This window comes from Protopterus annectens, chromosome 5.part0 (assembly GCF_019279795.1).
Source record: "Protopterus annectens isolate FY-2018-M chromosome 5.part0, PAN1.0, whole genome shotgun sequence".
In the NCBI taxonomy this organism is placed as follows: Eukaryota; Metazoa; Chordata; order Ceratodontiformes; family Protopteridae; genus Protopterus; species Protopterus annectens.
In genome coordinates this window covers 316228622-316241195 of record NC_056735.1, presented here as the reverse complement: position 1 = coordinate 316241195, position 12574 = coordinate 316228622, and the positions used below count along the sequence as shown (strand labels likewise).

General features: G+C 45.2%; 1 protein-coding gene across 1 annotated transcript in view; it reads right to left on the bottom strand.

Moving 5' to 3' along the window:
- The window catches only part of EIF2S3 (eukaryotic translation initiation factor 2 subunit gamma), a 1527509-nt gene that overhangs the window by 1420741 nt on the left and 94194 nt on the right, over positions 1–12574 (bottom strand). The window lies entirely within an intron of this gene.

The following is a 12574-nucleotide window of genomic DNA, read 5'->3' as shown; positions in this document are numbered from 1 at the left end:
AGTTAAGGTCCCAGGCAGGAGTGGGAGCTCTCCTCTTGGGGGTCTCAAATTGTTAGCTCCTCTCAGGAACTGTTTGATAAGAGGATGAGAGAAGAGGGGTGGCTCAGTACTGTAGTGAGCTGAGATAACAGAGGCATGAATCTTAAATCGATGAGAAGGATAGGCCTTTTTGGAGCAGCTCTGCTAGGTAATCTAGGATTTGAGGCAAGGTGGGAACGGCTGTGTCCTTTCCTTGAGACTGGCTCCAAGAACATTATCTTTTCCAGTTTTCTGAATAGGATTTCCTAGTATTAGGCCTCCTGGCCTCAAGGATGACATACAGCACCTGTTTCCTGAGGGCTGGTGGTGATGTATTCAGGGAATAAGCAAGGCTGCCAGGTTCAGGGTATGCAGCTGAGGATGCAAACTCTGTCCCTCCTGCTGGGACAGCAAAGAGGGTGTCTGATGTAGATGCCAGGGTGGCACTGCTGTCAGACTGCGTAGGAGTGGGTACCAGTGCTGGCGGGGCCAGTCTGGTGCAATAAGGATTGTCCTTGGACTGTCCTGTTTGATCTTGAGTAGTACTTTTGAGAGGAGGGGCAGAGGGGGAAGGCATAGATTGAGAGGTTTTCCCAAGTAAAGGATAGGGCATCCACTTTCCTTGCTTGTCTATGGGGAGTTCTGGTGCAAAATTTGCTCAATTGACGGTTTGGGGGGGAAGCAAAGAGGTCCTCCTCTGGTGTCCCCCACCTGTGGATTAGAAGTATGAATGAACTGGGTTCCAGTTTCCACTCATATGGGTCCATAAGATTTCTGCTAAAGTCATCTGCCAGTGAATTTTGTTTGCCTGACAGGAATTGAGCTTGCAGATGCACTTGGATTGCTCAAGGCTGTGTTCCACAGAACCATGGCTAACCTGCAGAGTGGGTAGGAATGAGTTCCCCTCTGCTTGTTTAGGTACCACATAACTGTGGTATTGTCTGCCTTTATCAAGAGTTGTCCTGGAAGGATAAGGTATTTGAAAGGCTGTCAGTGCATTCTGTACAGCTAACATTTCTTTTTGACTGATATGCAGGCAAATTTGCCCTGGGCACCATTTGCCTTGAATGCATTTGCCTGCCATGCGAGCCCCCCATGCATAGTCGGATGCGACTTGTCAGGGTTTGGGCGGCGGGGAGTTAGTGAAAGGGAGTCCCTCATTGTGGTTGCAAGCTTCTGCCCACCAAAGGAACTCTGTCCTTAGGCAAGGAATGATAGGAATCACTGTTTCCAGGTCTGGAGAATGTTGATACCAGAGACTTTTTAAATACCATTGAAGTTTTTTCATATGCAGTCTTGCATATGGAATTAGGAGAATGCATGAGGCCATGAACCCTAGGGCTTGCAGTATTTTTCTTGCAGATAGCTGGGTTTGAGTGGCCAGTAGTTCAATTTGTCAAATAAAACCTGCTTTTCTGGAGTGAGGAATGACATCTGGGAAGTTGTGTTCAAGCCTGCTCCCAGGAATACGATCTTTTGGCTGGGTACCAGCTGTGATTTCTTTTCGTTGATGGTATACCCCAGAGAAGGTGGGAGTCTCTTTACAAACGGCAGGTGCTGAAGTAGCAATCTTCCAAGTATGGGTAAGTTTGAATATTTCTCTGCCTGCAGTATGCAATGGCTGGAGCCAGGCACTTTGTGAATACCATGGGCACAGTAGATAAGGCAAAGGGAAGTACAGAGAACTGCTAGTGAATGGAGCCTGCCCTGAACCGTAGATATTTCCTGCAAGATTCCCTTATGCAGATGTGCAAATAAGCTTAAGTCTAGGGTGACCAGCCAGGGGTCCTTGGCCAACGTAGGAAGCAACTGCTGGAGTTTAAGCATTTTGAATTTTGGTACCACGAAGAAGGTGTTGAGAATTGACAGATCCACAACAGGGCGTCGAGTTCTTTTTTCTGGGCACCGGGAACAGTCTGGAGTAGAAACCCTGTCCACTTTGCTCTGAGGGAACAGGTTGAATAACCCTGATACTGAGAAGAGAAAGTACTTGCTTTTGGGCCACTGCCTACTGGTTTGGAGTAAGTTCTGGCAATCTGCTTGGGGTTGGCAGTGACTGGAAGTAGAAACTTTATCCCTATGATACAATGTTGAAGACCCTTTGGGATTGGTCCTGGGTAATACACTCCCAGTTTTTTTGCATGCAGGGCGAGTTTTCCTCCTAGGGGTGCAAGTACTTGAGCATGGCTGGGAAGGATGAAGGACAAGTCATTGTGAACTTTTTCCATAAGGGGGTGGCTTACCACTTCCTGATTTTGAGGTGGGAGCACTCCATTGTTTAGATCTGTGCATACCCTGAGACTGTAGTCTTTATGGTCTGCTGTCCCTGGGTTTGCACTGAGAAGGTCTGGGAAGGACTGGAAAGGACCAGTTTTTTTTTGAAGGCCAATGCCTGATGAATCTAGGTGGCTGTACCTGTAAGAAATCTTTAGCGGTTTGCATAGATTTACCTTTTTCCTCCATCTTTTTAAGAACAACTTCTGCTTTTCTGCCAAACAAACATTCTTGGTTTAATGGAGCATCCAATAATTTTGCTTGGACATGGTCTGGCAAAATTTGTTCCTTCAGCCAAGTGACAGCAGCCCTGCAAGATGCTTCTAAGGCATCAACACCACACTGTAAAAGTAGGTTTACCAACTTGGTTTGCAGAATGCATCAACTCTTGTAAATCTTTATTTTCTGTACAATCAGGAATAAACAACATTTTTTGTTCAACTAGTTCCATAATATGCTGCTGGTATTTCAACATGTGAAACTGACAATTTGAAGCCCTGCTGGCAAGAGTTGCAGAGGTATATACTTTCTTACCCCATCTGTCTAAAGCCCTGGAATCTGTCCGATGGGGTAGGGTTTTTGGCTGTAGTAGCCTTAATACCTTTAGGTCCCTGGGAAATGGTCTGTGGATCCGCAGTGAGTTTGTAAAGAGAAATTTGAGAGTCAGATACTCTGTAGTACCCGTCAGGCTTTCTATGAGCCGGTGGTGAAGTATCAGGGGTAAGACTGGGTTCCATGAAGACCTCTATAATATCCAAGACAGGGGGTATAGCTAGAGGCCTGTGCAGAGGGCAAATCTAAAATTTCCCCGAGTCTCTTTTTGGACTGTGGGTAGTCCTAGCATTCCCAGCGGAAATGCTCTTGGGGTATGCAAGGTTTCACTGAAATAAAAGTACTCTGAGGGGGAGGCAGAGGGAATGGAATCCTCTGCATCTGAATCCTCAGAGATGATAAGGGTATGTCCTGGAAATCAGAGGAGAATCAGAAGGAAAATCAATTCTTTGTCTTTTAGAAGAGGAAGGCTGGCTTCCCCTAATTAAAGTAACAAGGTCTTCAGCCATTCTAAGCACGTTTCTGTGGCATGGGAGCTTGAGAATGCACTTTGGTCGTCCGTTTCTTAGGTGTAGTGCGAACTCTAGGCCTGAGAAATTCGCTAGTTTTAGTCAGAAACGAAGTAGTCCGTTTAATATGAACATCAGAATGTCTGCATATGCCCTCAGAAGCTGGTGTCTGCACAGTGGCTCCGGACCCATCCAAGCTAGAGACATCCACAGGTTCCATAGTCGAAGAAGCATCTCGCAGCACACTGGACTCCGAATGGGTCTCAGTAGAGGCCTGTGAATCTGTAGAAGCGGGTATCACAGGCTCCAAAAGCACCAGAGTACCAGCGGACTGGCGACTAGCTTAACGGAAGCATCGTCGGCAGCTTTGGACCTATGCAGTCTGTCTCTGTCTTTATCCTTATGTTTTTTCAAAAGATCTGTAGTCAGATGGCTTATCGAAGCCATTTCAGAATACAGAGAAAGAGAGTGAAAGAATTTAGCGACAAAGATAGCCCGACGACGAATAGTTCAGGCATTGAACAAAGAACAAAACTTACAGCGAGGAATGTCTTGGTCTGGGCCTAAATAGGCGACTCCGTAAGAATGAAAATCTCTGAGGTATTTGCTTTCCATAGGCAAGACAATTGTTAACTTTTTCTGATATTGGTTAGAGCAAGAAAAAAGGATCCCCAACGCAATACTTCGCTTTAGAAGGATTCGGGCTTTAAACTCTAAAAACAAAAATTTCAGGTAGCGGCCGACCGGCACTTGCGAACTGCTTCTGCTTTGGGCTCCCGCGTGGCAAGAAAAGCTGATGTAATGGCGTTGGCTGCACGTTTTATACCCCTGATGACCTGACGTCATGGAAGAGGTGACAGCATTAGACACAGAAATACCAAGACTCTGGTATTTGAGCAGACACAGGGCTACCTGCAGGCAGATAACCCATGTGATGACTAACAGTGAAGCACTAAGAACATCAGAATACAGGGATAGGGCTTTGAGGCGATTTGCACAAGACATTTTACTTGAGCTCTGTATTCTTTTAGTGAGGAACTTCTGTGGATTTTCCAACTGTTGGAAATGCCTGGTTAGGTACATACCAAATGGGGCACTGTACTCAATGATAGGTCTGATGAATGCAGAATACAGTGAAACAATGACTTCCTTGGACTTGATGCCATACCTTTGTTTATAAGTTGCGTAACATATAACGATTTCCTCACCACTGTAGGCACATGATGGTCAAAGGCTAGATTACTATCTACATGCGTGTCAAGTCCCCGACTACTGGGTCAAATCTAAGGGGTGTATTGTCAATAGAATAGTTACCAGGGATGGATGACTTCCCAAAGGATACTATTATGCATTTCTTGGCATTTAGTTTTAGTCCATGGCTCTGACACCAGTTTGCCTGTGTCAGCCCCTCCAGAAGAACATTTGCGTTGGTGTGAGATTCAATGACAGCTCCTAACTTGCTTTCATCAGCAAATTTAGTCAGAGACCACTGACATTGGCCTTGACTTCTAAGTAAATACCAAAAAGGAGCGGTCCAAGGACTGATCCCTGAGGGACCCCACGTGTGACTGGCCTCTTTATAGAGGTGGACTACCCAATTCTAACTTCCTGGGTCCTATCTGGGTGGCGGAGTGGGGTGTCGTGTCAAATGCCTTGCCCAGGTGAAGGTAGGCAGTGTGAGCAATTTTACACGTATCCATTGCTTTGGTGACCTTCTCAAATAAGTCCACCAGGCTGAATAAGCATGATATGCCCTTGCCTAAACCAAACTGGGTTGGGTTCCAGTGTCTTCAGGTTTACTATATCTTTATTGACCATCTCCATGACAATTCTTTCCATGGTTTTACATACAAGACTAGTCAGAATTATGGGTCTGTAGATGGCCCACCTTTGTGCAGGGGGATGACTGTTGCCTTTCTCCATTCATAAGGCACGAAACCTGTTTGGAGGCTACAGTTAAATAATAATTCCAGAGGCCCTGATAGGTCATGTTTCGTGCTATTTAGAAGGCATCTTGGGATATTGTCTGGGCCCACTGATGCAGTGTTTTGTCTTGGAGAGAGCATCAAGAACTTGTTCCCTAGTCATAGTTGGGAGAGTTATATTTGATGATATTTCCTGAGGGAAGGTTGAGGGGGAGGGAGGGGTAAAGTTGGAGCTGAATTTATCAGCCAGGAGATTTGCCATGTCTTCTGGCTCAGTATAGGTGGCTCCATTTACAACAAGCTCTGTACACAATTGTGTATTGCCTTTGTGGTTGTGGACATAGCTAAAGAATGCTTTGTGGTTGTTCTTGGCCTGGGAGGTCAAGCTTATGTTAAGTTTGCCTTTGGTAGACTATTTGTCCCAAATTGTTTTAGTTTGACGAGAGTGCTTTTATCCTGCTGGGTGCTGCACCTCCTAATTTTTACCATAATTTTCTTCCTCCTGTTATACAGGCTATTGATTTTGTGATTCCACCAGGGTTGCTTTATTTATTTATTTATTTTTGAGTTAGTTCTGTACTTCTTCCTGGTTGGTAACAGCTGCCTCTGTGCAGCTATCAACATGCTTGTACAGGGTTTCTGTGAACAGTTCGGCACAGGCAGCAGTGTTCTCAGGATTTATGGGGGCTTGACATTTTGCCAAGTTCTCACCCAATAGCAGGAAGTTGGTCTTAGAATAGTTCCTGAATATTCTAAGTTTAGCTAGGGGTCCAGGTTTTATTTTTACTTCAAAAAGGAGACCACTTTGTGGTCGGACCTTACCAAGGAAAGCATTACAATAAGGGGTGTACAGCACTCTCCCAATATTAGTGAGGACCAGATCCTGTATGGTTGCATCCCTGGTTGGTGTATTGACCATCTGGTCCAAAAAGTTTGCGTTTACAAAATCAAGGAATCTTTGTGCATGTACATTTGGAGTCATATAGGATTCCCAGTTAGTCGGGTAATTAAAGTCACCCATGAATATGCTATTGGGTTGGATGGTTAGTGTTTCTGGTAAGTTTAAATACATGGTATTAGTTTCCTGGGTCAGAGGGGGGATCTATAGCTTGCAAGGAAGTGGTATTGGATTTTGCCTATGGTGATTTGAACATGGAGCAGCTCAAGTGTATTATCCTGTTTGACCAGCCTTGAAGTATATTTATTTTTGATGTAAACAGAGATACCTCCACCTCTAGTCCCTGCCTGTGAAGTAGCTGGCCTAAATGTGTGGAAGGTATTAAAACTGAGCACTATTAGTGTGGTCTCCGTGGCTTTAAACCACTTTTCAGTGATCACACAGGCATCAGGATTCTCTAGGGTAAAGAGCTTCAAGGAAGTGGAGATTTTTTGTTTAGACTCCTGGCACTGAGCAGCAATACCTTTAGATTTTCTTGATTTTGATTTGCTATGTTGGAAGTACTTTCAGTTTGGCATTGCCTAAAAAAGGAACTATGGGGGAAGACACTGTTTCAGCTAATATTTGAAAGCCTAGAGGGGAGATGTGCAGATCAGTTTTCTATTACGTGTGCAAACTACAATCTGTCAGCATGTATGCTGTCGAAAATCAGACTGTCGTTCACAAAATGTAAAGTGTATGGGATAGTCTAACACACTTATGCGAATGCAGTAGAACATTCGCATTAAGTGTGTTCGACAAACTGTACAGAATTCGTGGTACAGTGGGGACTGGAAATTCATCCATATCCCCACTATAGTGCATTCTCGGAGTTGGAATATATTATCAGCAGGGGCTGTGGGGTGCAGGGGTGATGCGTCGTGTAAGAGTTTGATTTACATTAGCTCCTAGGCTCCTATATGGTTATCATGTGATGTTTTCGATGATCATGTCGACTCAAATGAGTTTAATCATTTGGGTCGACATTATGCCGTGGTAGAGATTCTGGTTTTGATGATTTACTTTGACACTGTGAATGGAAATTTAGCCTTTCAGAACATTGCTAGTAAACCGTGCAAACCATCCCTGCAAAAGCAGCATGGTCTGTTGACCATCTCCTTCCATGCTGACAAATACTGCACCCCCTTGGAATGACACCAGAAACTAAGACAATCATTAAAGTCAGTCATATCTTTCGTTCATATTGTGGCATCATCCTTAGAGAAGGTTAAACGCTTCTCAATGCTAAGCTCATACCAGCCTGACACACACATTCTGACAGCTCCATGATGTCTCTCTTCATATAGTCTAGGGAGGTATGTCTCGGGTAATTTACTCCATGGACTATGACCGAATCATATTGGTAACTGTGGTCCAATAACCTGAGTGCCTGCATAATGTGTGTGTGTGTGTGTGTGTGTGGGGGGGTCCTAGCCCGATAGGAAACTGACTTTCTCCTTACTCAGCCTGGTGAGAGGGACATGGGCTCTAACACCCAAGGGGAGGGGGGTATTTCAAAAGAGGCCACAGGAACGGAAACCATATCTGGCAAGGACAAAAGGGGTGACAAGGATTGCAGATGCTCTGTAATGAGCAGTTTGAGGAAATTTCACGATGAGGGGAACTGGGGGGATATGTATAAAGGACACTTGAGGCCAAGCAAATGTCAGACCAGCCCTAGGTGCCTGTCCCAGAGAAGGGACAAGGGCATAATAGCCATCACACTTGGTGTGGGATGCAAATAAGTCACAACACGTAGAGCCCCCAGTGAAGAAAATTCCAAGATGCCCCCGCCTGAATCAGGACCCACTCGTGAGGCAACAGAATGTTCATGGTGGGGCAACAGAATGTTCATGGTAATGCTATCAGCCAGAACGGTGGACTTCCCTGGGATATGCATTGCCATCAGAAACTGAGTGTGGACCGTCCACTGCCAGACCCCCATGGCCTCTCAAAGATGATAACCCCGTCCGATTAGGTATCGGACAACAAACAGGTTGTCCATCTGGACCATGAAAACATCCTAAAAAGCCTGCAGTGCTAGGACAGCTCTCCTCTTAAAGACACTGATGTGAATGTGAACCTCTGTAGAAGGACAAAGACTCTTTCAACAGTCCACCCTTTGAAATGCCCTTCCACCCAAGAAGAGAGGAATCCGAGGTGACTGTAGCTGAAAGAAAAGGAACTACAAAAGGTCTTCCTTACAGAACTAAAGGTGTCGGCAAACACTCAATCTGCTTGTGACGTACTCCAGTCAGCTGTATTGCGAAATCCAAAGAATGAGCAAGGAGAGACCACTGTATTGTCTTTGTCCATTCCACAGCCTGCATAGGTTTCATATCTATTCTGCCACACCGCCTAAAAAGTTTCATAAATCGAAGAACTAAAGGTTTGGGAGTTGCAAGCACTGACAAGGCCTGAGCCCCAAGACAGAACTCTGGAGGATGGAAGCCTGGCAATCTAATGGACTGTGTCTAAATGATGCTCTATGAACTCCAAGAATTGTTCTGGCTGAAGACTTGATTTGGGGTAGTTGACTGTGATGCCTAGTTCTTCACAGTGGGAGCAAGGAGGACATGGCCAATATCAGTGAAGCGCTCGGGGGGGGGGTGAGCAGCCAATTGTCCAGGTACAGAAAAATCCAAAACCCCTGCAGCCAGAGTCTATCAGCGACCATTACCATGCACTGGTAAACACCTAGGGGCTGGGGTGACACCAAATGTCCCTGCACTGAATAAGATTGGCCCCAGATGGAAGCAAATGAACCTCTTAGAATGTCAATATATCTTTATGTGATGACAGGCGTCCTTGAAGTCTGTTGAGCATAGACCATCCTTCCTCAGAAGAGCCAATATAGAATGCACCGTGACCATTCAGAAGTTGGTCTTTCCGGCAAAGTGGTTCGGCTTGCTCAAGTCTAAGATGGGTCTGAGGTCCTTTGTCTTCTTTGGCAATAAAAAGAAGCTGGAATATAACACGGATCCTCTCCGGACTGGTGGGACCTCTTGGATGACCGTTTGCCAGTAGCTTGCTGATCTTTGCCTCTGCGGGATGTCTTTGATGGGGTGAAACATCACTGATGCCTTCTGAGAAACCTTTGGAAATTTCTATTAAAAAAAAAAGAGAGTCATATCTAGAGAGTACATTAACACCTAGGAGTCTGAGGTGATCTCCAACCCAAAGCTTGGGAGGCTAACTAGACAACATTGACTGACTCCATAGATGAGCAGTTGAGCAACCCATCAAGACTGCTGAAAGGACCCACCAGAAAAAGCCCCACAGAAGCCCTTATTCTGCAGACCACATCTATTATGGTCCATCCTCCCCTTGGGGAGAACCTGCTGAGTAAGTGTCCTGGGAAGAAAATTGCAACTTCTAAAAGAAGAGATGCTACCATTCTAATTCCTAGAAAAGTATCACTGGGGGGGGGGGTGGACAGTGTGTTCACATCCTGTTTGCTCAACATGTCCTTAACCCTGGGTCCAAACAAGACCAATAGGAACATTAATAAAGGATGACTTTGCAGCAGTCTACAAAGTTGCCCAACCACATTCAGGTATGGAGCCACAATACAATTCCAGAACCTGCCTCGCTGAACACTCCATCAACTGCATTTGAAATGAGTCTCAAAAGGACACATTGGTAATGGAAGTCAGGATGGACAAAGACTCCAGTTTTTTGGGGTATCTGGAGACTGCTGTCTTGAGGGTTCTTAACACTTCGGAGACCAGCTATTGCTAAAGCCTGGTCATGGCAGGCATAGGATCACTTCCTTAATTGATTCAAAGCCAAAGATTCCCTGTTTGGGGGGGGGGGGGGGTCAAGAAGCCTTCTTCAGAAATCTCCTTGATGGCTGTGGCCACCATAATGGCATCGACAAATGGAACCGTGCTCCAATGATGTCAGCCCTTGAGTGGTGGAAGGACTTTGTCCAGTTTCCAGGGTATTGGTTGTACTGTGTCAGGCTCTTTCCTCTCCCTTCAAGATACCAAATCTATAAGGGAGTCTGGAGGGGACACTACCAAGGGCATGGATGGGTCTACACAAAAGGCCTCCAGGAAGAAGGAATCCTCTACCTGTAGACTAAGGCCATTCAGGAGCAGCCTGATGACTGGTCGGCAGCACAGATGGGAAAAGGGAGGGGGTGCTGGCTGGAATTTTCCAGCTCTTCACTCTAACAGAGCACCCTACTGACAACAAAGGCAGAGACCAAAGTGGGCCTTCCGGGATCTGAGGGTCCCAGAACCAGAAGGCAACTAGCTCTGACCTGATGTCAGAGACCAGGGCAGAAAGTACAGTTTTGTACCTACCATAAATGTAGATGTCCGATAGGTATGCATCTGCAGTCATAACATATGGGTTGTCCTGCCTCAGGCAGCCCTTCGGTCGGCTGGATTCCAAAGTCTGGGTCTGGCCTCGGCTGATGTCGCACTTTCCCCAACGTCAGAGCTTCTGGGGTATAAAGGCATCAGACGCCATTTTCCTCAATGTTTCTTGCCCCAGATGCCAGGTGCCCTCTAGGAAGGCTAAATTTGGATAAATGCTGAAAAGTTCCAAACAGTAGCAAATTATATATATATATATATATATATATATATATATATATATATATATATATATATATATATACATATACATACATATACATATACATACATATACATATACATACATATACATACAAACAAACAAATACACCATAATAGATTCCCCCAGCTAGCTGAAAGAGGGGTAAGCACCCTAGGAATACCACAGAGGGGAAGGAGGGTGGGTAATCCTGACTGCAGATGCATACCTATCGGACATCTACATTTATGGTAGGTACAAAACTGTACTATGTCCTTCAAGGATGCATCTGCAGTCATAACATATGGGTAGAATACCATAGCCAAACTGGGGGACGAGGTACTAAGAGAAGGATGGTGTAGTTAAGATCCCCTGCAGAACTGCAGTTGCAAACCCTGCTCGGGATCTGGAGTATAAAGGTAGATTGTAATGCTTGGCAAATGTATGCACGGAGCTCCAAGTAGCAGCTTCTAAAATGTCCTTGGTAGCCACCCCTCGTAGGAAAGCTGTAGTGGTGGCTGTGGCCCTTGTGGAATGAGGCCTGATATTTTCAGGAGCTGTCTTTCCATGAAAGGAGTAGCAAAAACGAATGCAATTTCCTATCCATTTTGAAATTGTCTGTTTGGAAATTGCTCTTCCTTGCACCCTAGTTGCATATGCTACAAAAAGTTGGTCAGTTTTTCTGTTGGTTTTAGTTCTGTCCAGATAGTAGCGTAGTTGTCTGTGTATATCCAAGGTGTGCAAAAGGTTTTCTCCTTTGTTCTGTGGGTTAGGGAAGAAAGTAGGCAAATGAATAGCTTGGTTCAAGGATACCCTGGATACCACCTTTGGCATGAAAGTAGGATTGGTTCTCAGTGACACTATCCTGGTGGAAAATAAGAAAAGGCTGCACTGCCATTAATGCCTGTAACTCTGATACTCTTCTTGCTGAAGTGATTGCCAGAAGAAAAGCAGTTTTCCAAGATAAAAACTGTAGGTCTGCTGATGCTGCTGGTTCAAAAGGAGGTAGTGTCAATTTTTCCAGCACAAAATTGAGATCCCATGCAGGTAGAGGGGGTCTCCTTGAAGGTTTAACATTTTTGATCCCTCTCAAAAATTATCTAAGCAGGGGGTTAGAGAAGATAGGTGGATCCATATTGTATTCTGCTGAAATTGCTGAAGCATGAATCTTAATGGAAGATTAAGACAGGCCATTGTGGAACAATTCTGCTAAGTACTCTAGGATGTGTGCTAGATTTGCCACTGTGACATCTGTGCTCTTTGATGTGCGCCAAATGAGAAATCTCTTCCATTTAGCTGAGTATGTCTTCCTTGTGGAAGGTCTGCGAGCCTCCAGGATAATGTCCTTCACCCTCTGAGATAAAACGGTTTGGTTTTAAGGAATTTTCCAGGCAGTTAGTTGCAATGTTTTCAAGTTTGGATGCAGGGTCTTGAAATTGTTCTGCGTTAGAAGAAGAGGCCATAGGGGAAGAGGCCATGAGTTCGCCTGAGACATGCTTCTCAGTAGCGGATACCAGTGTTGTCTTGGCCAGTCCGGAGCTATTAGTATCACCTTTGGTTGTTCCTCCCTGATCTTCAGTAGAACCTTGTACATCAATGGGAGAGGTGGAAAGGCATATACTGCTAGGGCATTCCAGATGAGAGAGAGAGAGAGAGAGAGAGAGAGAGTCCACCCTCCAGGCTTGTGGGTGGTATGTCCTTGAGCAGAATTTCTTCAGTTGGTGGTTGAGTGGGGAGGCGAACAGATCTATCTCTGGCATTCCCCATTTCTTTGTTATGAGTTTGAAGATGTC